The sequence below is a fragment of the Meles meles genome, chromosome 7 (genome assembly GCF_922984935.1).
Source record: "Meles meles chromosome 7, mMelMel3.1 paternal haplotype, whole genome shotgun sequence".
Classification (NCBI taxonomy): domain Eukaryota; kingdom Metazoa; phylum Chordata; class Mammalia; order Carnivora; family Mustelidae; genus Meles; species Meles meles.
Genome location: NC_060072.1, coordinates 47,583,736 through 47,608,811, shown reverse-complemented (window position 1 = coordinate 47,608,811; position 25,076 = coordinate 47,583,736). Strand labels below are relative to the sequence as shown.

Sequence of the window (25,076 nt, the reverse complement as noted above, 5' to 3'; positions counted from 1 at the left end):
GAATATGTCTTCCTCCTCCTCCTTCCCGTGTCGCTGTTAAGGAAAGGCAAGCAGCTGCCTGTGGTTGCACTCCAGCCTCTGGGCAGACCCCCTGGAGTACGGAGCATGGAGCTACCCATGCCTGTGCAACCAGACGTGGCCATCACGTGCTTGCACGCCTCCTCAGAAGTATAGAGCACACAGAGATGCATGCACGCACATGGATCCTCTCTGGATTTTTCACTGAATCCTCTCTGATTTTTTAAAAGCCTTTTTCCCAGGGAAAGAGAGAAAGAGAGAAAGCAAGAAACAGACTCTTTACTTTGGAGAACACCCTGATGGTTCTCATAGGAGAGGTGGGTGGAGGGATGGGGGAAATAGGTGATAGGAGTTAGAGAGTAATCGTAACGGGAAAAAAAAAAATAGGAAAGGCAGTGATGAATGGAGGAACTGGCAGGGAAGGGATGACGGGGAGCTCAAAAACCATCCCTGTTGCATTTTTGCTTTCGAACCCAGGATATAGACAAACATATAATAAGCAGTGCAATTTACTGCAGATCATAAGCCAAGGACGTGAAAAGAAAAATGCTGGTAAGTCATTTTAACACAATCGGAGAATTTCTCTGTTTCAGTTCCCCTGTTAATGTCCCTCCCGGGGAAGGGAAGCACTGAAGAGATCTGTACGTGGCCAGTGGAGACTCCTGAACTTTCTCCCAGGCTCGTCACTGGTATTTAGTCCAGTACAACATGAACTGAAATTTCCTTTCTGAAACTTTCTGTTTAAAAGGCATGAATTCCAAGCAGGAAAAACAAAGTCTAGAAGTGCACTCAAATCAAGGAAAAGAAACATGTCACTAGTCATCGTCATTAGTATACATAGAGATAGAATTTGTGATCCATACACCAAGTGGTGGTAGTCTATGGAGGATCCAAAGGTCAAAGAATTGTCAGTGAGTGTTTAGCTTTGTTCTTAGAAGCTGACATTGTAAGCACAGGACCCTATCAGCAGGTGTAACCCCAAACCTGGAGACGGCTGAGAGTATCAACTGGAACCACAGGCCTGTCTCTGACTCCTGGTTTGCCAAGAACATGGCTGATTAGAATCGGGTTTTCCATGTAAGATTTCCTACAGAGAGCAAATATTTGATCAACTGTCATAAACATCCCAGTTAGCCCGGCCGCTTTGGTCTTTGATGTCTATGAACCGGCCTTTGGTCTGTACGACCACTTACTTGAGGGGTGGGTTTGCTTGAGGCTGACCACCAGAAAGCTGCCATGTTATGGTGCTCTACCAAAATCAAGTTAATTAACCTGCACATTTCAGGGAGTCTCCTCACACCCTTTCTGCCTACAGGCCTCCTCCCGCCATTGGCAGAGCTGACGGTAAGGGTACAAATGGAAGAATCAAGCCTGTGTCTTATTCCCTCTTCTTCCCCCTGACAGCTCTAGTCTTCACATCAGGAACCACATGAGATCCATGAGGACACCTCAGCCATCAAGTCCAAGTTCTGTCCCAGTTTCTGCCTCCTGCCGAATAGCCACTCCTTGGCCATCTCGCAGGCCCAGGGGGTGTGCAAAGGGCAATGGCTACCTTTGGGAGAACAGACCCAAGTTGGAAGTCCAAACAGGATCTGGGGCTTGCTACAGGCCATATGATGAGGGTGGTCTAGGGTGAGGGGCTGACTTCAGGACAGATATGTCTTCTGGTTTTATGGGCTCCTCACTATGTGGAGAGGGTTTTGCCAGAGGAAGGGCCGAGCATGGGGGACCCTAGTTCTAAGGAAGGCAGTGCCCATGTGGCAGTCCTTTTCCCACTCTGGGGACATTCTGGAGTGACCATATTACCTCTTTGGATGATCCCTCTATCTCAGCTTGCTAAAACCACAATACTTTTTACCAGAATGTAATTTGCCAAATTGTGGCCCAAGGAGGATCTGACTCAGGTCTGTGGACCATAAGCAAAGCCATATCTTTGTTGAAATCGCTCTCTAGAGAATTAGAAGAAACTTTGGGGTTTTCTATTAATATTTATAGCAGTTTCTCAGGCAACTGGACTGAATTCTGAACTATGTAGAAATGCAGTCTGAGGTCACAGTCTCATCTGTCTTAATTTCAGGGTCAAGGACACAGAAGACTTTACTTAACTGCTATTGAAAGTCCTTAATCTGACTGAACCTGAACAATTTGGCCCAGAGAAATTAGCGCCTGATGTCAGCCAATGACATTCAAACAGTTTTAAAATAATCTCATCTTCCAGAGCTCTGTGCTTGGCTGATGAAAGAGATAATTTGAAAGGAATGACGTGGAACTTACTCGCTTATAAATATGCCTTGGGGCAGAACCGTGGCAGGAGTGATCTCATTTTTTTCCAAGAGATTTCACTGCTGTTTCACAAACACTCCATCCGGTCTTGCTAAGAGAACAAAGCCACAGAGCTGCATTAAGAGAGGGGTAGGAAAGGATTTTAATCTCCTCAGCCAGCTGGTCTGTCATCTACATTATACAGGGGGAGGAGGGAGAGAAAAATGTAAACCATAATGCGACACAGAGAACAATGCGATGTGATTACCCGATAGAGGAGGCCTTAAAGGTAAACGGATGGGGACTCTTGACAGAGTTCTGGGAGGGATGAACTGTGGGCCCTTCCGATAATCTCGAAATGGTCAAGCACTGTGGGCAGGAGCAGGACTGGCCTCCTTGGCTGCTCATTTAATTTTATTTCTACTCAGTCATTCACTGAGCAAATATTGAAGGCTGGGCCAAGTGCAAGGCACTGTTTAATAAGGGACCATTTCTTTTCTTTCTTTTTTTTAAATTTTATTTACTTGACAGACAAGAGATCACAAGTAGGCAGAGAGGCAGGCAGAGAGAGAGAGAGAGGAGGAAGCAGGCTCCCTGCTGAGCAGAGAGCTGGATGCGGGGCTCGATTCCAGGACCCTGGGATCGTGACCTGAGCCGAAGGCAGCGGCTTAACCCACTGAGCCACCCAGGTGCCCCAATAAGGGACCATTTCTAAAGATCTTTTTCCTTCACCTCCTTTCTTATCATTTCTTATCTCCATCTTCAGCCGCATGTCGGGGAGGAGGTATCACATAATCGTGGAGCCACACAGGCCATGTAACCACGACTCAGAGCCTCAGCGTCCCCATCTGGAAAGCAGGGATAGTAGCGGTGCTTGGTTTACACCGGCGGCTCAGGACACACTGAGCTCCCAGTAAGTGTTCAATAGGAATCATGTTATGGGAAAATAATAATAATTTGCGTCACAGGCCGCTGCAGCTCACTGGGAGCCACCTGAAGCACAAAGTGGCATTCGGCAGAAACAAAACAAGGATAATGTTTGTACCTTCCAGTGTTTTGCATTTCTTGAGCATGAAGAGACCACCAGCATCAACTGAGCGCATACCATGCGAGGATGTAAGGGAAACTTCTGACCTGTGATATCTGTTGCGGAGAAAAAAAAAAACCAGTTTTCATTTACCCTCTGAAGTTCAGTGGCTGAGGCCCCCAAAAATAAACTGATAAGAGACAGATTGGGGAGAAAAAGGTTATTTCATATGAATATGGGGGGGGGGGCGGCGCTCACCGAAATGAAGTGATACTTCCAAAGAGGCAGTCAGACCGGAAGGCTTCTAGACCCTTTTAACAAAGAGTGATAAATGCGGAGATACGACATGACAAAAGAAAAAAGAATTTGAGCTTGTGGGAAGTTAAAATATATACGGGAAACTAATGGAAGATAAGGGTTGTTCATTTTAGTAAGGCTGTGTTGCAGATTCCTTTCGGTGCCATCACTGGGCTGATAAGAGCCTAGCGTTGTCTCAGGTGATTAAGTCATTCTACCCCTTCTGGCACGAGATCGGGCACAGGAGGGACACCTGCAGAAAAGGAAATTCACACTCTGCTTTGAGGCGGATGGAGGGAAGGTAGAGAGCTTTGTTCTGTGTCATTTCTCAGTTGCCTTTAGTTCAAAATAATCCTTATGTCAAAGTGGCATATTTTGAGTGGCATATTATTATCGTCATCGTATTATTTAATACGTCCTCACACAATACTCCATAAATTGGGTACTCTTGTAATGTCCATTTTATACTTGGGTAAACAGAGGTTTCGAGAGGTAAGGAATTTGCCATGTTTACACAGATGATAAGTGGTGGAGCTGGGAATCAAATCCAGGTTTCACGAGTCCCGAACCAGCACCCTCCAACCTCCCTGAAACTCTGTGGACACAGAGGTGGCAGAGATCCTGAAACCACCAGGATTACAAATAAATTACAGTTCTAGCCATCAGAGGAGGGAGAAAACTGCTCAGGAGCTGGGCCCTGGCCTCTGTTTGCTTATTGTTTGAAGGAATGCGTCACATAGTGCCAGATGACAGGCTTCTCTTACAGTAAGAAGGGAAGCGAGTGCTGAAAGTCTGAAGTAAGCCTCCGAGTCACTTTTAACTGTGGTTTCCATAGTGACTGCCCTCCTTGGTTTGCCCCCACTGGAGGTCAGGGACTTGGTCTTTGCACTTGGCTGAGTCCTTGTGCATTGAAGTGGCTCCCTGTTTGTTAAATGAGAAAATTTGGGTAGATTGGTGCTCCTCTCTGTAGATGAGACAGAAACTGCTACACATCTGGAGAAAAACAATTAGGGCCATCAAAAACCGTTAGGGTGGGCTAATCAGGTTTTATTAGATAACCAGTATGTGCAAAGTGAGCAAATAGAAACTAGTTGCAGAATCTGGCCATACATAGGTATTTGGTTTTTTTAACTCAACAAATCTAAATTTATAAGGCCTAACTTCAACTCATCCAGCTCCGTTCTCAAGCAACGGGCTCTTTGGTTCTGACGGTAAATTTTTCACAAGTGTTGATGACTTCGTTTGCCTCCCTCCAGAATTCACTGACAGTCCTTTGGGTTTCCCACTGAATGGCTCTAAATGTGCTTCCTCTTGGGGGATGGGATTCTGAAAGCATTCCGAGTTGGTGAGCCATTCACAGATTGGTTCCTGGTCAAACAGGTCCAGGCCCCACTCACCCATACAGCCACAGAGGCTAACATCGCTCCACTGGACCAAATATGAAGTAAATTCAGACACTGAGGCACAGAAACATATGGGCAAGTGACTTTTACCTCCACACAAGAACTTTTCTCCTCAGGATAAAGTGTAAGCTCCTTTACACAGTTCTCCAGTGTCCAAGCCCCTACAGCTGCACGTCTCCATGAAGCTCTCCTTATTCCCTCCAGGCAGAATAGCATCTGTTTGTCTCTCTCTCCTCTTCTGTTCCCATGTAATCTCAATGGGCACTTCTCTAAATGTCCTTACCAATTATGTGTTGGGCTTCAGTGCCTGGGGATTCTGGAGCTGGATTGCTTAGGTCATAATCCTGGTTCGAATACCCCACAGCTATGTCATATCTTCCCTAAGAGAATATAAGGGGCCGGGGCGCCTGGATGGCTCAGTGGGTTAAGTCTCTGTCTTTGGCTCAGGCCATGATCTCAGGGTCCAGGGATCGAGCCCTACATTGGGCTCTCTGCTCAGCAGGAAGCTTGTTCCCCGCCCTCCCCCCGACCTGCCTCTCTGCCTACTTGTGATCTCTGTCTGTCAAATAAACAAATAAAATCTTAAAAAGAAGAAGAAGAAGAAGAAGAAGAAGAAGAAGAAGAAGAAGAAGAAGAAGAAGAAGAAGAAGAAGAAGAAGAAGAAGAAGAAGGAGAAGAAGAAGAAGAAGGAGAAGAAGAAGAAGAAGAAGAAGAAGAATATAAGGGGCTCATGACAGAGATCTTGGCTTGAGCCCTTTACCTATTGTGCTACCAATCTTGCTGTCTCATCCCCTGTGAACAGGGCCTATTTGTAGACCTACCTTAGAATTCATGTGTTACCCCTCTGCTCTCACTCTTTTCAGAAAACCGATATTCCCTTGTCCTACCTACTATGCTCAGACTTCAGACCTTTGCCCGCCCTGCAATTATGCTGGAATCTCAGACTTTCTAAATCTTCTGTATTCTAACGATGCCTCATCAGGATTATGACATAAACAAACAATCCAGTGACTGACCCCAACTCTTTTCTGGATTTGGGAAATATCTGGTGCTTAAAGACAGATAAAGGAATTGTAAATAATTCATTCAACTGAATTAGAAAGTAAAATCTTTCCCTGGCTACTACAAAATGTAGTTCAAAATCTGTATTGTCTTGTTTTTGCTCTTCTGAGAGGCAGTCTGAAGGGTTAACTGCTGACAAAAGCCCTTCATTCAAAATGAATGGACTCTGAAGAGTTTGTGAAAAGAATATTAAATCCAGATGTCCCACTAAGATGTTGTCCTTGAGCTAATGGGAAAATAAAAACAGTATAATTTAACAGAGCCAAAATGTACATAAAAAGAGAAGAGAAAGGATTAAAGGCTTTTAGACAATAGCTTGAGTTACAGTCCCATTTCTTCCACTTAATAAATATATGACCATGGGCAAATCACCCAATTTCTCAGTGTTCCCTTCTGCAGAATGGGATTAATAATAAGCTCCTCTATCACTATTACACTGAGCTGGGACGGTGATCACACTGGCTGATGTATAGTTGCTTTGCTACATACATAGGTTGTGTTATTATTATTCTTTCCAAGTGATCCGGGGGTGAAATCTAATTTCTTAGTGGGACTTTTACACAATATATGGTAATGATTGGGATCCAACATCCTTGAGAAACTCAAGTTCAATTCTTTGTGAAATGGCCATATTTATTTTGTGGGCAAAGAAAATAATGTCTGAACTTACAAAGTCTATTCTGGCTGCTTTCATGTTGAGATTGACAACTCTAATTAGATTAGGAAAAAATAATGCAATATAGCTACGTAATTATAATTCTTCTAACAGATGAATGAAATAGAGCAGAAAAGCAAGTGGGGGTATTGAATCCAGGTTTGGATGTTGGGTCAAATGTTCTTTAGGTTTGTTGTTATATATTGGGCTTGAACTTACCCCATCCTGCTCAGCTTTGGGTTTCTCTGCTTTAACATCGTATATAGCTTATTTTCAGACTCCTTACCATGGTGTGAATTTAGATTCTTAGATGCCATGGAATTTGTTTCTCTACAAGGTACCCCTTTGCAAGATAGCTGAGGTCTTCCCATTGATAGCCACTATGTTGACCTTTGCACTGATGTCGTGACAGTAATCTGGGTAACAGTGACAGTTCCTTAGTAATAATCAAGGGAGTGACATCAGACTGTACTCATAATCATTGATTGTTTTCTTTTCCACCGTTAACTTCCAATCTCGATTCCCTGAACACCTCCACGTAGGCAGGGGCTCACACAGGATGGTCACGTGGTGTTTCTGGGATGCTGGACCACTGAGGCACTGAGCGCAGGCATGTCAGTGAAGCCAGAACATCTGGACTCTGGTTTGGGGAATGCAGGACTCAGGAGGAACTGGGGCAAACTAGCGATTGAAAGACCTTCTCCCCGTTCTGGGCTCTAATCCAGATTCTGGGCAGATTCAGTCTCCAATAATGTCTAAAATGAAACTCTGCACCAGACAGGTGGGATGGGAGCTTAGGGAAAAAACGACGTTGATTTAAAGGAAATGAGAAAATGCCAAGGGACTAACTCTGGCATACTCGAGTTTGTGGGTGGAGATGAATATCTGCTACTATGATAATGGGCACTACATTTCTGTTCTCCCCATTTAGGGGACAGCGTATTTTATGGAAGACGCGTCATTGAAGTCTATGTCTGTGTGGCATTTCTTTTGTCCTAAAGCCAAGTTGAAGTTTATTATGCTCTGCTGAGCCATTAATGTGTTACAGGATGTTTTTAAGGCAATTGATCACACCACAGAAAGAGCAGTATCGGAACTGGAAAACCTTTGGCACAGTCTTTGGAGAATGGACGAATATGAGAAGAAAGGAGTCTAACAGGGAACAAAGCAAGTTGCTAAAAGAAGAGTAAATGGGATAGAGAAGATTTGAGTTTGAACATGACATTAGCTACTTAGTCACTGGATCAAAGAGGACAAACAACAAACCAGTAATTCCAGTCAACCCCTCGATTTTTTTTTCTTTCTACATAACACTTCTCTCATTGTAAATCTAAGCAGGTCAGGGGCGCTTGGGTGGCTCAGTGGGTTAAGCCTCTGCCTTCAGGTCAGGTCATGATCCTGGGGTCCTGGGATCGAGCCGTGCATTGGGCTCTCTGCTCAGCGGGGAGCCTGCTTCTTCCTCTCTCTCTGCCTGCCTCCCTGCCTACTCGTGATCTCTGTCAAATAAATAAATAAAATCTTAAAAAAAATAAATCTAAGCAGGTCAGAATGTTTTGCTCCTATGGTCTGCCCCATTCTAATGAGCATACTTCATTTATGTCTCCATTTGGAAAATAGCTTTTGAATACCTCCTAGTGCCAGCCAGCATATATATAATGAAAACACCACACAATCCTCACAGTAACAACAAAAACAATGTCCATGAAATCTACTTCCTTCTCGTTCTAGGCACACAGCTGGATGAAAATAGGCTAAGAGAACATTACATCAGCGCTCAAGGTTGCGGAGGGGGATTAAACTTAGGGTACGGCAAAGTCCAAATGTAGATGAAAGGCTCAAAAACAGACCATTAGCCAACGATTCCCTGAATTTAAACCCCATGTCTACCTGAATTTCAGAAAGGACTTCACCAGAATGGAAATCCCTAAGACCTGGCAACTTTCCCTGCAGGTAAGTAGGACCAAGGGAACAGTCTAAGGATGTGGGTGGAAGTGATGTATATCACTTCCTGGCCTGACCCCTAAAAAATCTCTCACAATTCCCTAATGGGCTCTGTTTTTCTTCATCTGTCAGCCAAATGCTAATGAACTAGTAGAAGATTCAGAGGACACAGGGGCTGAGGAAATCACAGGATGGAAGAACCTGGTGCCCTGAATGACTGTGTAAATCATCCCCAACTAACTTCCACTGGACCAGACATGAGGGCAAAAAACCTAAGCTTATTATTTTAAGCCACTGCGAGAATTGAGGTTTGTTTGTTTCAGGAGTTAGTCTACCATGACTAATATATGTGTCCTTAAATAAAGTCTGTAGTCCAGTAGGGAAGAGGGGAATGTAAAAATATTGCACCCCGTAATAAATAATTCCCTCAGATACCTCCTGGGATTTGTGAACTCTCTTTGGTATCAGATTCATAGAATTACAGCCCTGAAAGAAAGCATGATGGATCCTCCTAAATGTGAAACAGGAAAGAGGAATAAAACACAAAATGTTCTAGGGGCCGGGCTTCATATGCATGAGTGTGAGATTATAGGAAAAGCCATCAAATGTGAGATAATGGAGCGACACGGGAAATGGGTCCAAGCTAGAAAATCACATGCCTATCCCAAAAAGCAATCATATTGACTTCCGAAGACCTTATTGGCTAAATAATAAATGTCTACTGGTCAGTTTGCCTATGGAAGCCACAGTTTTCGTGTGAGAGATTTCACTCAGATCATCTGTAGATGGCCCATTCTAGCTCTGATTGTTGAAAGTTCTTGAGTGTTTAATGCTTCTCATCTGTTGTTCCTGGGGAATATCATCTGAAGGAAAATCGTCCAGTCCAAGATGCTATTTCTGGATCTTCATGTTTTATTCCTTTGAGACCTAAATGTTTTGATTTCCGAGAGTCCAAACTATTAACTTAATACATAATTATTGACAGGACCAGCTACATAATTTGTGAGGCCCTTTGCAAAATGAAAAATGCATGGTTCCCATTCAAAAAGCAGGGGAAGTATGATTAAAGATATGAAAATGCCAGGGGTGCCTGGGTGGCTCAGGCAGTTAAGCCTCCAGCTCTTGATTTCAGCTCAGGTCACGGTCTCAGGGTTTCCAGATGGAGATGGAGCCCCTGGCGGATTTCTGCATCAGGGTCCACGATCGATGGGGAGTTTGCCTCTCTCTCTCCACCTCTTCCTCTGCCCCTCCTCTCAAACACACTCTCTAATATAAATAAATCTTTAAAAATAAAATAAAATAATTGTTAAAAAACAATACTAAAATATTAACCTTTTTCTTTTGTGGTTTCTCTCTTGATCTGTCATGGTGTTTTGTTCAATGTGTATTTAATATTGTCCACTTCATTTACACTAATCTGATTTAATTTAATTTTGCTATTTAATGTCATGCTCCCTTGGGTGCAGGGATGCACCTGGGGAAATGTGATCTCTGCAGGCACCTCGGACCCCATTCCAGACTCACCACAGAGCACCATGCCTGATTTGCTGGGAATGGGCAAGTCCTCCAAAGCCACTGCAGGCTTTGCACCAGGATGCACTTGGCTCCCACATCAGAGGTGGATGAGAGGTTCGCCATGGTGGAGTCCCCCACCAAGTGCCCTTGTGGAGCTACCCGTCCAGGGTGGGACAGAAGTGGCCATGCCCTTCAGGGAGACGCTGCAGGGTGCAGGCACCCAGCTCCAATTCTTTCAGCCTCCATGCCCAGACCCTGGCCAGAGTCACAATCCCTCCACCCAGATCACCTACCTTATTTGCCACCCAGAGCACTACAGGTGGGCAGTGGGCAGCCAAGAACCCAGCGTGGCAGGAGGTGCAGAGGTAGGAAAGTGGGACCGCATGTGAGCAGAGACTCAAAGTGTCCTGCCCATGCTCCACCGTCCCCTCAGGCTTCATCTACAAAGCACAAATTCAAAGATATCATCACTAAGAATTTCAAGATGGTGACTACAGAGCATTAACACTAAGTGTGGAGCCCTTCTGAGTGGGGGCCGCCTGCCACTGCCCTGCTGGAAAACCCATGAAGCCAACATTGATCATGGATCATCTACCACGGGCTAAGCACCAGGGATGCAGTTATGATCAAAATACACCAAATCCCTACCCTGATAGAGTTTCCATTTTAATCAAGTCCTTACTGAAATGCAGATGAGCGTGGGAGGGAGTCATACCTCAATGGACCATTTAATTATAGGGAATGTTAGCAAATGGTCAACCTCTGAGACTTCCGTGAAGATTTCAACTTTGCACCCCCTTGGTTTGGACCCTGTCCTTCCACTTCCACTGGCATGCAATTTACTCAAAACTCCATACATTGGGCAATTTATTCAACACTCTTTAAGCCAGTTTCCTCGTCTGTAAAATGGGAATGATAATAGTATCCATTTTTATAGGGAAAGAGCCTAGAGGGGTACGTGCTCCTGTTCATTACTCCTGTTTTCTCATAGTGGGAGTGATAGCAGTGCTACCCATTGGCCTGAGCTCAAATGACCTGAAATCAAGTGCATGAAATTGGAGAAATGACAGCAGGGGAAAGGAGACTTTTTAGCCGGAGGAAGCATCTATCCCTTTGCAGTTAACTGACCCAACTTTGGGTTATTTTTCCTTATTTAATGCCAACTGAATTAGATTGTCTCCTTTTTTTCTTCACGAAATTGACTGAATGATTTGGTGCTGTGTGAAAAAGAGTCTAACAGAACAGCTTCCTTTTATTTTCATTACAGAAAACTTAGGTTTTAAAGTTAAGTGAAGCACAGTTTATTCTGATTTCTAGAGGCGAGGAAATGATCACGTGTAATGGACTTTTCACTATCCTATGAGTCATGAAATTTGGCATTTATGTTCACTTGTACCACTGGCCTGTTAAGTACATTCTCTTTAATCTCTGGAGAACTGTAGTCGTAACACTTGTCACATTCCCTACCAAAGTATTTTGAGGATTAGGTCAAATTCTTAAAATACTAGCAATTTAGTGAAAGGCATTTGCTTAAAGAGGAGAAAAACCAATGCAGGAGTTCTGTTTCCTGCTTTTAAAAAGAATCCAGGAATTGTTCGAAATACAGTTGGATTCCTACACATCTTGATTGTGAACTTCCAGAAAAGCATTCATAAGTCTGGAATTTCTCAGGATGCTTTGCCTGGAATTAGTGTTGAATTACCAAAAATCAATATGACACGTAGTATCCATTTATGTAGATAGTAATTCAACACATGTACACACACACACACACACACACACACACACACACACACACCCCTCATTGTGGACCTCCAATTCAGGAGAAAAGGAAGTATCCTAACCAGAAGATGGAAAGGATTCATTTCACAAGTTGTTCTATGTACTCGTGCCCAGTAGGAAATATAATATGATAAAACTTAATTTCTATAGGTTTTATACTCATCCTGAAAAATAGATTCTCTATTTTTTTTCAGGTTTAAAAATTTTATTTTCAATTTATTTTCATTACTTGTCATGCTAAGTCCTGCCTAGTATAGCATTTATATGAGCTGCACCTGATCTACATCATCTCCATTTCCCCCCTCCATCTTCCTTTCTCCTACTCCGTGTGTGTGTGTGTGTGTGTGTGTGTGTGTGTGTGTGTGAGATTTCAGCAATTTTCCTCCAACAGAAGTCTGAGCCCCTTCCTGAGAGCATGGGTGAAGTCTCCCCAGATCTGGTCAGGAACTAGTCCATACTGTGTGTGAGGATTTTCTTCCCTGGGTCTGCATGTTTCCACACTGTCAGAAGTCCTTTTTGTACCTGGCTGAAAGCCCAGGATATCTAGACCATCTTAGAAAATAAATCATTTCCATCTCTGGTAGTACACTCTCTGAAAATCCATGTGCTAAGAAGAGATCGCAGGGTTAAAAACTCAAAGAGCTGGGGAAAGGAGAGAGAAGGAGAAGGGAGCCTGGGAAGAGTGGATAGAAAACATTTGGTTCTTCATCTGGACTGAGTTAATCACTGTACCTTCAACCAGAGCCTCAAGAGACCCCAAGAGAATTCCCGGACTCTCTCAAGAAACAGATTACTCCATCTGAGTGAAATCTTCCTTGGAAAATAAATTACATACACACACAGAGGGAGAGAAAAGAATGCTCGGGGCTCCCATATGTCTCTTTCAAATGATTTATCCTCTCTCTGGAATACTTGAGCTTTTTCATGCCCTGGGTTTATTTTGTTTAAAAGAAAATTCAAGTGACTATCTGGAATTCAGCGACCTAGATTCTGCCCAATTTTGGATTCCTTCAGAAATTAAATAGGTAGCAATTATCAGGCACCATAATAGAATGTAGAATGTTCCTGTTTCTTGAATTGAAATGTTTCTCTTTTAAGGAAAATGAAGAAGCGACTCAGTATCCCCTAATTTAAATTACCTCCAGTGTTAAACAAGGGCTTGTGAAATCCTCTGATCGTTGTCACAAAGGTTTCAGAGTAAGCCCAGAAGGAAGCTGGCACATTCTGTTGGGTCTGTTTAGGACCAGGTACAATATTTATGGCCTGCTTTCCACGTTTGACAGAAATATCTATAAGTTCTGTGTATGTCGATACAGAGGAGCACTTCGATGCCCTTTACTATTAGTTCTGTCCGCCCTTGAAGGCCTTTATGGGGCTCCTCATCACTAACTACTCCTCAGGAGAGGAAAACGGGAGGCCAGGAGATGGCTGGGAAGAGAAGCTAACATGGATTTGGAGGCCCGCTGGGGGCCAGGCACAAAGCACAGAGACTGACATCATTTGATCTCGTTTCTGCCACTTACTAGGTATGTGAATTCAGAGGTTATTTAACTCTCTAAACCCTGGTTTCTTCATCTATAAAATAGGTATATTTATGTTATTTATGCTAGATAATACCTAACATTTTTTCTTAGAGCTTTCTGTGCCAGGTACCCTAGTCTGTACACATGCTGTGTGCACAGAACCCTATGAAGTAGGTACTAGGGATAGAAGAGAAAATTTTTAAAAAGCTCTTAGCAAATAAGTGTTCAACAACAGTACTACTACCATTATAATAACAGATCTTATTATTATATAGTGTCTTAGAGATAAAACATATCTCACTTAATTTTCTCAAAACCCCTATAAAGTTGGTGTCATCCTTCTTATTTTTTGCTCATGAGGAAGCTCAAGGAGGTTAGGTCCCTTGTACATGTTTACTTAGCTGCTAAGAGACAGAGCAGGAGGATTCGAATTCAGGGTCTGATTTTAAACGTGTTCTCTTTTCCTTACACTGCAAAAACATTTTTGCTCCAGTTCATGAGATAGAAACATTGGCTTCTGCTTGTGGCGATAGGATTTCCCATTATTGTTTATGACTCTGCCTCACTGGTCTGAGCTCGGTCCCAACAGCTTGAAGAGGGGGCAGCATCCCAGGAAACATGTCCCTGAGGCGGCGAGGGAGGGTATTTGCACAGATGGGTTTAGGCGTTGCTGACCTTATGCAGCCATCTCAGCTCCTTCTCTGGGGGAGCTCCTGGTGCCCCCACCGGCCACCACCACCACCATCATGTTGTCCTGACTAACCCTTGCTCATCTTCCAAGGCTTAGTTTGAGCATCATGTTCTTAGGGAGGCCCGCCCTGAACACTGACCCTCTTTTCGTCTCGCCATTCATCCAGTGAATATTTACGAGGGCCAACTCGATGTCAGGCACTCATCTAGAAGCTGGAGCACAGTACTCAAAATCCTTGTCCCTATGATGTTTTCATTCTTGTTTAGGTAAGCGTTCCCCCATAGCATCCTGAAATTTGCGTTTATAACCTTGTGTGCTTGTGGTTATTTACTTGGAAGAATTTAAATCAATACCATTCATGACCCCAGGGTCCTGGGATCGAGTCCCCATATCGGGCTCCTTGCAAGGCAGGAGCCTACTTCTCCCTCTGCCTGCTGCTCCCCCTACTTGTGCCCCCGGCTCTCTCTCTGAGAAATAATTAATAAATAAAATCTTTAAAAAAGAATTTAAATCAATACCATTCTTTCCCATTAATTTCTAAATATAAAAAAGGTACAGATTACACGAGATTTTCTCCATTAGTTACGGAGCTTTGCACGTAGCAGGCCACTCAATAAATATTTGCTAAATGACTGATTTGCAATGGTCACATTAATTCGTCATTTTTCCAGGAAGCACTAGCAATGGGCATTCTCAGTACCAATTCCCAGGAGCTCTTTGGGGACCTTGAGCTCAGGCATCCAGTCCATAGTCTAAAAGGGAAGGACTCCATATTGTGACCTACTTCTTGAAAATGATCCCTCCCCCAGGGATGTGGAGACAGAGGAGTTTTCACACAATGCTAATGCACGTATAGATTGGGACAACCATTCTGGCAAGCAATCTTGCAGAATTTAGTCAAATGAAGTATACACACAACCAGGGTTCCAACAATATAGTTCCCGGCTATATATCCCTCGGATACTCTCACACAGGTCTATGAGAAGACATATGCAATAATGTTAACTGCAACATTATTTGTGGGTGTCTGTCCATCACTGGAAAGCAAATGGGTAACGTGTTGTGGAGGCAAAGGATTGGCACCTTAGGCAGCAGTCAGGAACAATGACATACATAGAGCAATATGGAATCCAGCAACACAGCCGCACTCATGTTCGGTGGAATAGCCAGAAAACAGAATGATATGCTTAACATAACCATTTATTAAGTTAGAAATCCATGAACACAAAACATTGCACATTTTGCAAAAATTCTTGCAATTAAAATATCCACACTAAATACATTAACATGATTGCCTATAATGAAAGCAGCATGGAAGTTGGGGGAGTGGAGATAAATGGAAATTAATTTGTGTTATTATATAGTTTATTACATAAATTAATTTATAAGTCAAATAAGGGAGAGGGCTTGCGTGAACTATTGATGTCACTTGAATAGAAGATTCAAAAGCAAACAAAAAATGTTTTTCAGGGATACCCGGGTGGTTCAGTCTGTTAAGCATGATCTGCCTTTGGCTCAGATCATGATCCCCATATTGGGCTCCCTGCTCAGCGGGGAGTCTGCTTTTCCCTCTGCCTGCTGCTCCCCCTGCTGTGCTCTCTCTCTCTCTCTCTCTCTCTGATAAATGAATAAATAAAAATCTTTTTAAATTCCAAGAAGTTTCCTTCCTCCAGCAAGTTTGCACCAATTTACACAACCATCCGAAGTTCCCCAAACTTTCACCAGTGCTAGAGTATCAGTCTTCTCAATGATCAGTCTTCTCCATCATTCCCACTCTGCAATCTGATTCTTCTTTGGAAGCCTGGGCTCCATCACAGGTAGCTTGGCCTTTTTCAAGGTTAATCAGGGCATGGCACTTTATTATTGAAAGAGCTAGCTTCCCAAAGGGACAAACCAACTTTCTCCATAAGCCAGTGAATGTTCATCCCGGTCTTCAAGGTTGAACTAAATTTTCCTTTAAATGTGTGCCTGGATTTCTGAGTTTTACTGGCAAGGATAGATTGGGCTTATTTCAAAGCTGAGTAAAATTAATGGCCAAGTGAAAGATCATCTGTGGTCAGGGCTGACCTAAACTGGAAAATCATTGTCAGAACACCATTCAGTTGCGCCCAGGTCACCAACCCTCTGATTGATCTTAGAACTCAAGATATACAAAGTAATTATGCTCTTGAAAATCTGTCTGTAGTTCAGTCACACTATTTGTTTTAGGCATTTATCATTTTTTTTTTGTTAATAATAAAACACCTCACTTAGAGCTAGCAATATTAATGAGTTTCATCAGTTTCTTTTATTAAAGTAGTAGTAAGATAATTACAGAAATTATGACATTTAATTTCCGAGAAATAATTTAACTTTATAATTTGTGTTTTTTCTTCCATCGCTGAATATTCTGAACATTACCTCCATAAACACACACAAATACACAACCTAAATACATTTTTTTCCTCCAGGAGTCACTGTCCTCTCTAGAGTTAATTTTGTGTGTCTTATTTTAAAAATGGTTAAAGCAGAGCTCCTAGCTTTGTCCTGCCAGCTCCTGAGACGGAGAAGACATTCCTCAGCTTGGACTTGTCCTGCGTCCCTCAAGGATGGTGTCCAGTCCAGGGCTCTGCTGTTTCTCCTGGGACCCAGGTGCCTTTCCTTAGGCTGATTTTTGGCAATAAATTGCAAGTGCTACTCAAACTACTAGTGCTACTGCACATTTTATGGAGTTCCTTAAAAAAGATAAAGTAAATGTGACCTTGCCCATCCGAGGGTGAGTCTGCTGGATGCCTCGCAGGGCCCATGCATTGGGGGAAGAAAGGGGGAAGATGGGCTGGCTGTATGCGATGGCTGAGGAGGATAAACACGTGAGTTGGTGGTGAATGATCAGGATTATTTCCTGCACACAAGACCCAGGATTTCAAATGATGGTCGCAGAGGCTAAGGGCATAGACTTTTGAATTAGGCAAAAATGAATCCAGATCCTAGCCAGCTCTGCCATGCTCCCGCTGTGTGACCTTGACCACGTTATTTTTCTTCTCTGAGCCTTAACAGTATTATTTACTTTTGGATCATTTTAAGGATTAAATGAGGAAATGTATATAAAATTCTCAGGGTAGCACTCAGTGCAAAAACTTCCCAGTAATGAGAATGTTATTGCTGTTCACTGGGACGGGGTCATGTTTCCCATCTACTCAATGTGTTATACTTTGAGACAGCGCTGGGCAAAATGTAAGTCCACAGGCCAAGGCCAGCCCACGGTCTGATTTTGTACAGCTTGTGAGCTCAGCATGGTTTTTACATCTAGAAATGGCTGGAAAAAGATCAAAAGAAGAATAATATTTAATGACATGTAAAAATGATAGGAGATTCAAATTTCAGTGTCCATAAATGAAATTGTGTCAGAATACAGCCCCAGCAAAGGGTTACATATTATCAAGGGTTACTTTTGTGCTATAAAGGTAGACTTGTATAGTAGCAATAGTGACCAGAAGGCCTGCAAAGCTGAAAATACTGACTCCCTGGCCCTTTACAGAAAGTTTGCCAGTCCCTCCTTTAGGGAGTAGTTGAGCATAGAGCATGTGAGGACTTTTGTCCCTGTGTGGGGCCAAGGAGGGTCCGGTTACCCGTCCCCTTACATATGTTTTGTCTCAGTCTTGCTAATGGAACCATTTGGTCGAAGCTCTTCCCTGCAACCCAGAAGGATCATCCTTAGCAATGGTGCTAGTAAATACTTACCAGCCGGCTTTATAGAAGGAAAGGAGCCCCGATATGTACCATTGGCTGATCTGGTTCCAGTAATCACACTGAGGCTGACTTCAAGCTACCAACATGTCATCAGCTGGCGAGCAAAAAAAAAAAAAAAAAAAAGAAAGAAAGAAAATTATTTATTTATTTTTAGAAGAAGGGAGAGTGCACAATGGGAAGGGGCTGAGGGAAAGAGAGTCTCAAGTAGACTCCATGTTGAGCACAGACCTGATGCGGGGCTTGATCTCACGACCCTGAGATCATGACCTGAGTTAAAACCAACAGTCCTCCACTTAAGCAAATGTGCCACCCAAGGACTCCCGATTTGCAAAATTTTTAAGACTCAAAACCGTTGGTTCTCATGAGGCATGCCAGCCAGCAATAGCATAGCACTGCCTTGACCTCCACTGCAGCTGCAGCCTGGAGTTCCAGGGGGCCACATCTTTGCTGCACAGGGAGACCTTGATTGGTTACTGAGTAACCCCAGGAGAGGGCTTGACTTAGGTTTCTGTGAGGGGCTTATCCCAGAATACATGTGATTCAGAAATACGGATCATCTATGAGATATCTAGTGCAGAGACAAGCTGACACGCATGTGAACAAAGTGCTGTGGGTAAAGTTGGCAAGTAATATGGTAAGAGATTCGGTACACATGGTTTGATTGGAAGATCTCAGGGATGATACAAACCCTACAGATCCAACTATCTTACCTCCTCTCCCTGATGCTGGCTTTTTCTGAGCATGGCTGAAGGACTGAGCCGCAAGGATATCTCAGGAGAGAGCTCCAGCCAAAGGAGAATAGCAAGTGCAAAGGTCCTGGGGTGAATGCCTCTTAATGTACTTCCTCCTCTGTTATTTCTGTGGACCCTGACCCTTCAACTCAGCTTTTACTTTTGGGAAGTATTGGGTTGATTGTTTTCACATTGATTAGATGTGAACTTCTAGAGGCCAGAACTCTCTTATTTGTCTTTGTATCCCTAGCGCCTCCTCTAATGCTTGTTATTTAGGGTGTGCAATAAACAGGTCACATGATACAACACCTGATTAATCTGACTCCCTCTGTACGCCTAGTCTCTGTGTTCTTTCCAGCAACCTGTTTAGGGTTTCTGAGACTAACCTCCATGAAGAAAGCACTTCCACAGTCCCATGAAACCCATTCATTAGGCAGCCCATATCTTCCCCTTTACAATGTTCTTACATGTTGGGACTGAACTGTCCTCTTCACAGAGCCCAGGCACAGGTGTGGGAGTTAAGACAGAAGCTCGCCAAGGGTCGTTAAACGGGTGTTTGCCAACAAGTGCACAGAGCTAGAAGAGGTTTGAGGCTCTCTGGCAGTTTTCCACTTTCAGATCAAATCAGAGGATGGAGGGTGGGGAAAGACAGGCTGCAGTTTCCCCCTATTTGACCAGTGGGTGAAAATTCAAGAAAGGCAACCCTGGCCAATGAAACCCATCTGAAGTGCCAAGCCATCTCACACTCACCTTTCTCTCTTGCTCCTGCCCCTCACTCTCTCCCTCTGCCCATCGATTCATCACTTTCTAGTGGTCACTGACTTGATAGAGAGACAGGCAGCCTGGAGGGTGTGTGATGTGGCATTAAGCCCAGGCTGTTTTCCCCATGTGATCAGGGCCGTGTAGGGCCAGCTATAGTAAGAACTTATTTGGGGCAGGAAATACATTGACTCACAAAGAGTTATTTTTGCATTCCTTGTTTTTCTGATTATAACCATATTCCAAAACATACTTGGATTGAAGCTTTAAAAAGCTTGATGCATAAAAGCCCACAGAGTGTTCTGAACACAGGATAATTTTAGTTCAGACCACCGGTCATGCTAATAAGCAAGGGCACTTTCCACTTGAGGTTCCCACTCCTTCTCAGTCTGAATAGAAAGCAAACTTCTGATTTGCCTGTGGTTTGTGTACTTGCTTATTTTGCTCAGAATACTCTGGAAGGCTTTGCCAGGTGAGGGAGGTGAGCCCTTGGGTAAAATGGGCAGGCCACACCAAATTAAAGATTTATTTCTTTGGAGCTGGTTTCCAATTGTTGGCTTTCTCAGGGACCCATGAATAAGGATCTATACTGGGCCAGGAAATGTTTTTCTTCATCTTCACTTTTCCTAAGTGTGTGTGTGTATGTGTGTATTTTTAGTGAATGACTATAGGGGCGCCTGGGTGGCTCAGTGGGTTAAAGCCTCTGCCTTCGGGCTCAGGGCATGATCCCGGAGTCCTGGGATCGAGCCCTCCATCGGGCTCTCTGCTCAGCAGGGAGCCTGCTTCCTCCTTTCTCTCTCTTCCTGTCTCTCTGCCTACTTATGATCTCTGTCAAATAAATAAAAAAATCTTAAAAAAAAAAAAAGAATGACTATAGATCCATGCAAGCATTACCTAAAATTCACCATGGTTCAATGTAAATGCTATATTTCACCAATTCAAAGGCATATATTTCTTTTTTTTTTTAAGATTTTATTTATTTATTTGTCAGGGAGAGAGAGAGAGAGAACGAACCAGCAGACAGAGGCAGAGAGAGAAGCAGGCTCCCCACCAAGCAAGGAGCTTGATGTGGGACTCAATCCCAGGACCCTGGGATCATGACCTGAGCAGAAGGCAGCGGCTTAACCAACTGAGCTACTCATGTGTCCCAAAGGCATATATTTCTTCACACTTTAATATTTCCAATATCAGAACGTGCCTCACCATCTATAATATACCATAGTTTAATCGGTAGTGATTAGTAATTTTCTTAGTAATACACAGAATTAATGGTGCGTGTGACAATTAGTGGTGTCTTAGACTCAATGGCATATGGTCTCTGACTTGGATACGTTCTCTGTGCCTGGACCTGGAAAAGGCAGAGCACAGCCATCAAAGTCTGCAAAGGTCATAAAGTCAATGTTCTCCACGAAAGCCCATTTGTATCATCTCCAGCATTACTGGTCGAATGTTCTGCTGTGTCTCTCTACATTATACAGCTCACAGTTACAGTGTTCCTACCACCATCAGGCAATATTCTGAGCACATTAGATATCTAGCCTTGCAATTCTGTGAAGCAGGCGTTATGATCCTGTTTCAGTCGGGGTCTAGGCGGAGAAAGAAACCAAACTAGTAATTTAAACAGAGAAAATGGTGGGACACCTGGGTGGCTCAGGTGGTTAAGTGTCTGACTCTTGATTTCTGGTCAGGTCATGATCTCAGGGTCGTGGGATCGAGGCCAGCATCCGGCTCTGCGCTAGGCAGGGAGCCTGCTTGGGATCCTCTTTTACTCTCTTTCTGCCCTTCCCTCCCCTCTCTCTGTGTGTCTAAAAATAAATGAATCAATAAATAAAATAGAGAAGATGGAATTGAAAGACTTGTTGACTGGGTATAAAGCTGATAATTAGGAACTAAAAGGGTAAAAAGAGGACTCTCGCGTGTCAAGGAGGCAGCAGCTACGGGAAGCAGGCACCACCCCAGGACTGGGGAAACGAGGGAAGAGGCTGGAATCCTCAAACTTCAGACCCCAATGTCAGGCCTCTGCTGCCGCTGAGGTGTCCGAGGGGGGCGCAGGGGTGCTGGGAAAACTGCAAACGGGGTTTCGTGGCTGTGATAGGAAAAGAACCGCCTGTGGATCGGTGAAGAAGCTTTGAGGAGAATGAGCCTCTCAGGAAGAAGCCCCTTCCTCCTCCTCAGCTGGCGGGCAGGGCTGCCATGCGGTCGCAGCCCCAGCGTCACGGAACAGAGTACCGAGGGCTGGTTTGAAGAGAAAAATAGCTAAATATCCAGAACCTAGTCTTACTTTTACATACGAAGAACTGAGAGACCCCAAAATATTGAAAGTAGTGAGCACATTACTCCCAATCGCACGCATCTGAAGCTAGAAAGCCAAGATCTGAACCCAGATCCACCTGCTTCCAAACTCTACGGACTTCCTTCCCAGCTGTTGTCTTCTCTGTGTTTCTCTGCCTTTTTCATTTATTTGGACAATAGCTATTTCTTGAGTCTACTCCCTGTCAGGCCCTGTGCTTGGCTCTGGGGAAGCTAGTAGCCAACAAATCAGACGCAGTCCTGGTCCTCAGGGAGCTGACAACGTAGCTCGATTTCTGTGGGTAGTATTTTGTTTTCTTGCGGTGCGCGCTCTTTCTCTTAGCGTCAGCGCATCCATGTGCAAGCGTGTATTCTTTTCTTTTACGTAATTTAGTATCTGCCTTCTCTGCCTTGCTGTCTCCATCTCTTTATATTTGTTTTAATCTGTCCTGGTCCCTTTTCCTTTTAATGCTACCGTGCTTTTTCCTCCCTCATATTTCTCTTCCTGTTAATGGCCGCGTAGGTTCTGTTTGTGTTTCCTCTTTTCACAATATTCACAAGCTCTGTTGCTAAAATTTTTTAAGGGAATGCTTTCGCTTTTTGGCCTTTCATTTTCTTGTGTGGCTAGCTTCTCCAAGGGAATCAGTCATGAAGAGACTAATGGCAATAGATGAAAGAAAGTATGACATTTATAATAGTTTTTAAAAGCAGGACTTCTAACCCACCAGTCATGCCAGCAAATTCCTTTCTGTTTAAAGAGTGACCCTGTGCATAGTGGTTAAGCCTGGGGAACCAGACTACCTGGAATCTGGACCACAGGTCTTCCATTTTCTAGCTGGGTAACATCAGGCAAGTTACTCAGTCTCTATGCCTTGATTTGCCTCGCCTGCAAAATGGGGACAATAATATTAGCACCTACCTCAGTGGGTTTGGGGGAGGATTAAGTGAATTAGTACATAAAGACATTCAGAAGAAAGGTGTAATAGATGTAACTAGCTAGATTATTAATTACAATACCAATTATACTATGGAAATAATGGCCCCTACTCCCACAATCCTTTTATTCTCTTTCTCTATGTTCTAGAATACTGTTCTCTAGCATATTTGAGTTATAAGCTTACCTTTCTGTGGTTCTACTCCCATAAATATGAGGAAATACATAATGCCAAACAACTACCAAGTTGGTCAGTTCATTCTGGTTGTATATGACAGAAAACCAACTCAACTCAGCTTAGCCCAAAAGGGTTAGGTAACTGGGAAGTCTGGAAATAGAACTAGTAACCTCAAGTTGTTTCAGGGCCTCCGAGAAGATCATCAGGAGGCTCACCCCAAGGTAGTCTCTCATTGTGGTTTCCATTGGCTTCATTCTCTCCTACTGCAGCTTAGCTTTTGCCACGTGGTGAAATGATATCCTCCAGCAACCTATGCTTTTCATCTTTCCAGTGGCCCTGTGATGTCACACTCAAAAGCAGTCCTCTAAGACAATCTCGGAGCATCTCAGACTGGGGCCTCTCCTGGCTAATCCATGTTCTCCTGATTAACTCTCTACCCCTGGGGACTGGGGCAGCCTTGGTCTCTTCTGTTTATCTGGAATGTTAATCCCAGTGTCCTGACCCAGATAGCAAGTGTCTCCTTCACCATTTTTTTTTTTTTTTTCTTTTTCAGGTGGGCTTGGGTGTCATCATATATAGAGAACTCTTGGTGGCTGATCATGATGACCCAGTATTCCCATGATTGGCCAGTGTATTAGGTCTCACTGTGGCCTGCCTGCACAACACTGATACTGGGTACTGATACCTGCCTAGCGATGGACTGCACTTTACAGACGGTCCTATATAGCAGCACTGGACAGGAATAAAGTGCAGGTAGGGAATCAATTTGTAAGCACTGGAGCATTTTTTGCCAATGCAAATATTAGTGTCATCAAACATCATATCCCATTTCTGCCCATTTCTTCCCTCTCCTTATGTCTCGTGTCTGTCATTTTGTCTTTTTTTTTTTTTTAATAGACTCTTTTCTAGTTAAGCAGATGCTAGATGGCTGGTGAACATATTTTCCAAAGATCTAATCTCTGAGCCTCTTTAGTCACTGAATTCCACTATATAAACAATTATATTAAATGCCCAAATTCTCTAAAAATGTATAGAGCCTTGCCATGGGTATAGGTGGTTTCCATTGTTTATTTTAAAAAGTAGTTATTAAAGGGGCAAGGGTTAGAATGTAAGTATCTAGTCACACAGCTCTTAGTGCTCAAAAATATCTGAAGTTAGTGACCACCACTGTGTTTCTAATCCTAGAGGGCTGCTTGGACTTTGGGGACTTGTGACCTTCCTGTTCTCTGGACTTTGGGGACATGTGACCCTTTCCTGTTCGTGTCTTCACTGACACAGTCTGATCCCAAGGCATGAGCTCCCGTCCAGCGGTTCTCAGTGTGCAGAGCTCTAGCCAAGCAAAGAGGCTGGATTCCTCAGAGTGGGCCCGAGCCCTGAGAAACTGGGTGGAACCCAAGGAGCCTGTGAACCTCCAGTTTCTGGGGCTCTGGGAGCGGAGCGGGAATGGCTGAACTAGCCAACAGGAGTGCTGGGTTACGGACAGTAGCGTCTTGTCTCTGAAAGGCGGAAGTCTTGGCCACCAAAGGCCAGGAGTTCCGCAAAGGCCCCTAGCGCAAGTAAGAGGAGCTGGGTGGCCAGTGCGTGGAGCTCTGAAAAGACAGGCCTTGCCAAGGACTTCCTGGAGAGCCGCACTGGACATGCAGGCCGGGGCTCCCAGGAGCCTCTGTGACACTGGCTGATCTGCTCCGTGACCCTGCACAGATGCTTTGTGGAGTCCATCTCTGCAGTGACCCCTGGAGTCGATTTCCGGTGGGAGTGGAGACTGACAGAGGCCCCTTGTACCCAGGGGTTACCCTTCAGGAAGTCGGGAAGCTGGAAGCTGGCCGTGGAGGAGGAGGACGGAGGATTAGGAGGCCCTGTTTTCTGAGCCAACTTGGCCAGGCAAGCTGGGGCAGTGTCTACAAAGTGGGCCTGTGTGGGAGGAGGGGGAGGAGAACGGCCGGCTCTCTCGTCCCTTCACAGGCGGTTGCAACGGTGCCTGAGAGAAGTCATGTTTCATTTCTGACAAAACTTGGTCAAGGGCCACAAGAGTAATTCATTTGGGGGATCTTTTTGGAAGGGAGAAATACAAAATGTTCTAATTCATCTGCTTTAAAATTAAAAGCAGGGACCATATGAGTATCCAGGAAAAACGACGATTAATAAAAAACACATATAGCCGTTCCCCATCTATTAAACTTTGGACAGGGATGACATGTCAAAAATTTTAAAAAAGAAACAATTTAAATGTTCTAGAACACTTTTCTTTTAATTTTTACAAACAGGTATTTCTCTGATGCT

General features: G+C 43.9%; 1 protein-coding gene across 4 annotated transcripts in view; it reads right to left on the bottom strand.

The window, feature by feature from the left end:
- Positions 1 to 3,009: 3,009 nt before the first annotated feature.
- Positions 3,010 to 25,076, bottom strand: part of LOC123945893 — a 186,360-nt gene continuing 164,293 nt past the window's right edge. For 3 of the 4 annotated variants that reach the window (XR_006819520.1, XR_006819513.1, XR_006819515.1), the window contains 2 exons: positions 17,897 to 17,999; positions 15,398 to 17,471 (listed from right to left, as the gene is read on the bottom strand). The gene's annotated coding sequence lies outside the window, so the exon portion shown is untranslated. Of the gene's footprint in view, positions 3,129 to 3,325; positions 3,424 to 15,397; positions 17,472 to 17,896; positions 18,000 to 25,076 lie in introns of those variants that run through there. The other variant, XR_006819519.1, reaches the window with a different exon arrangement.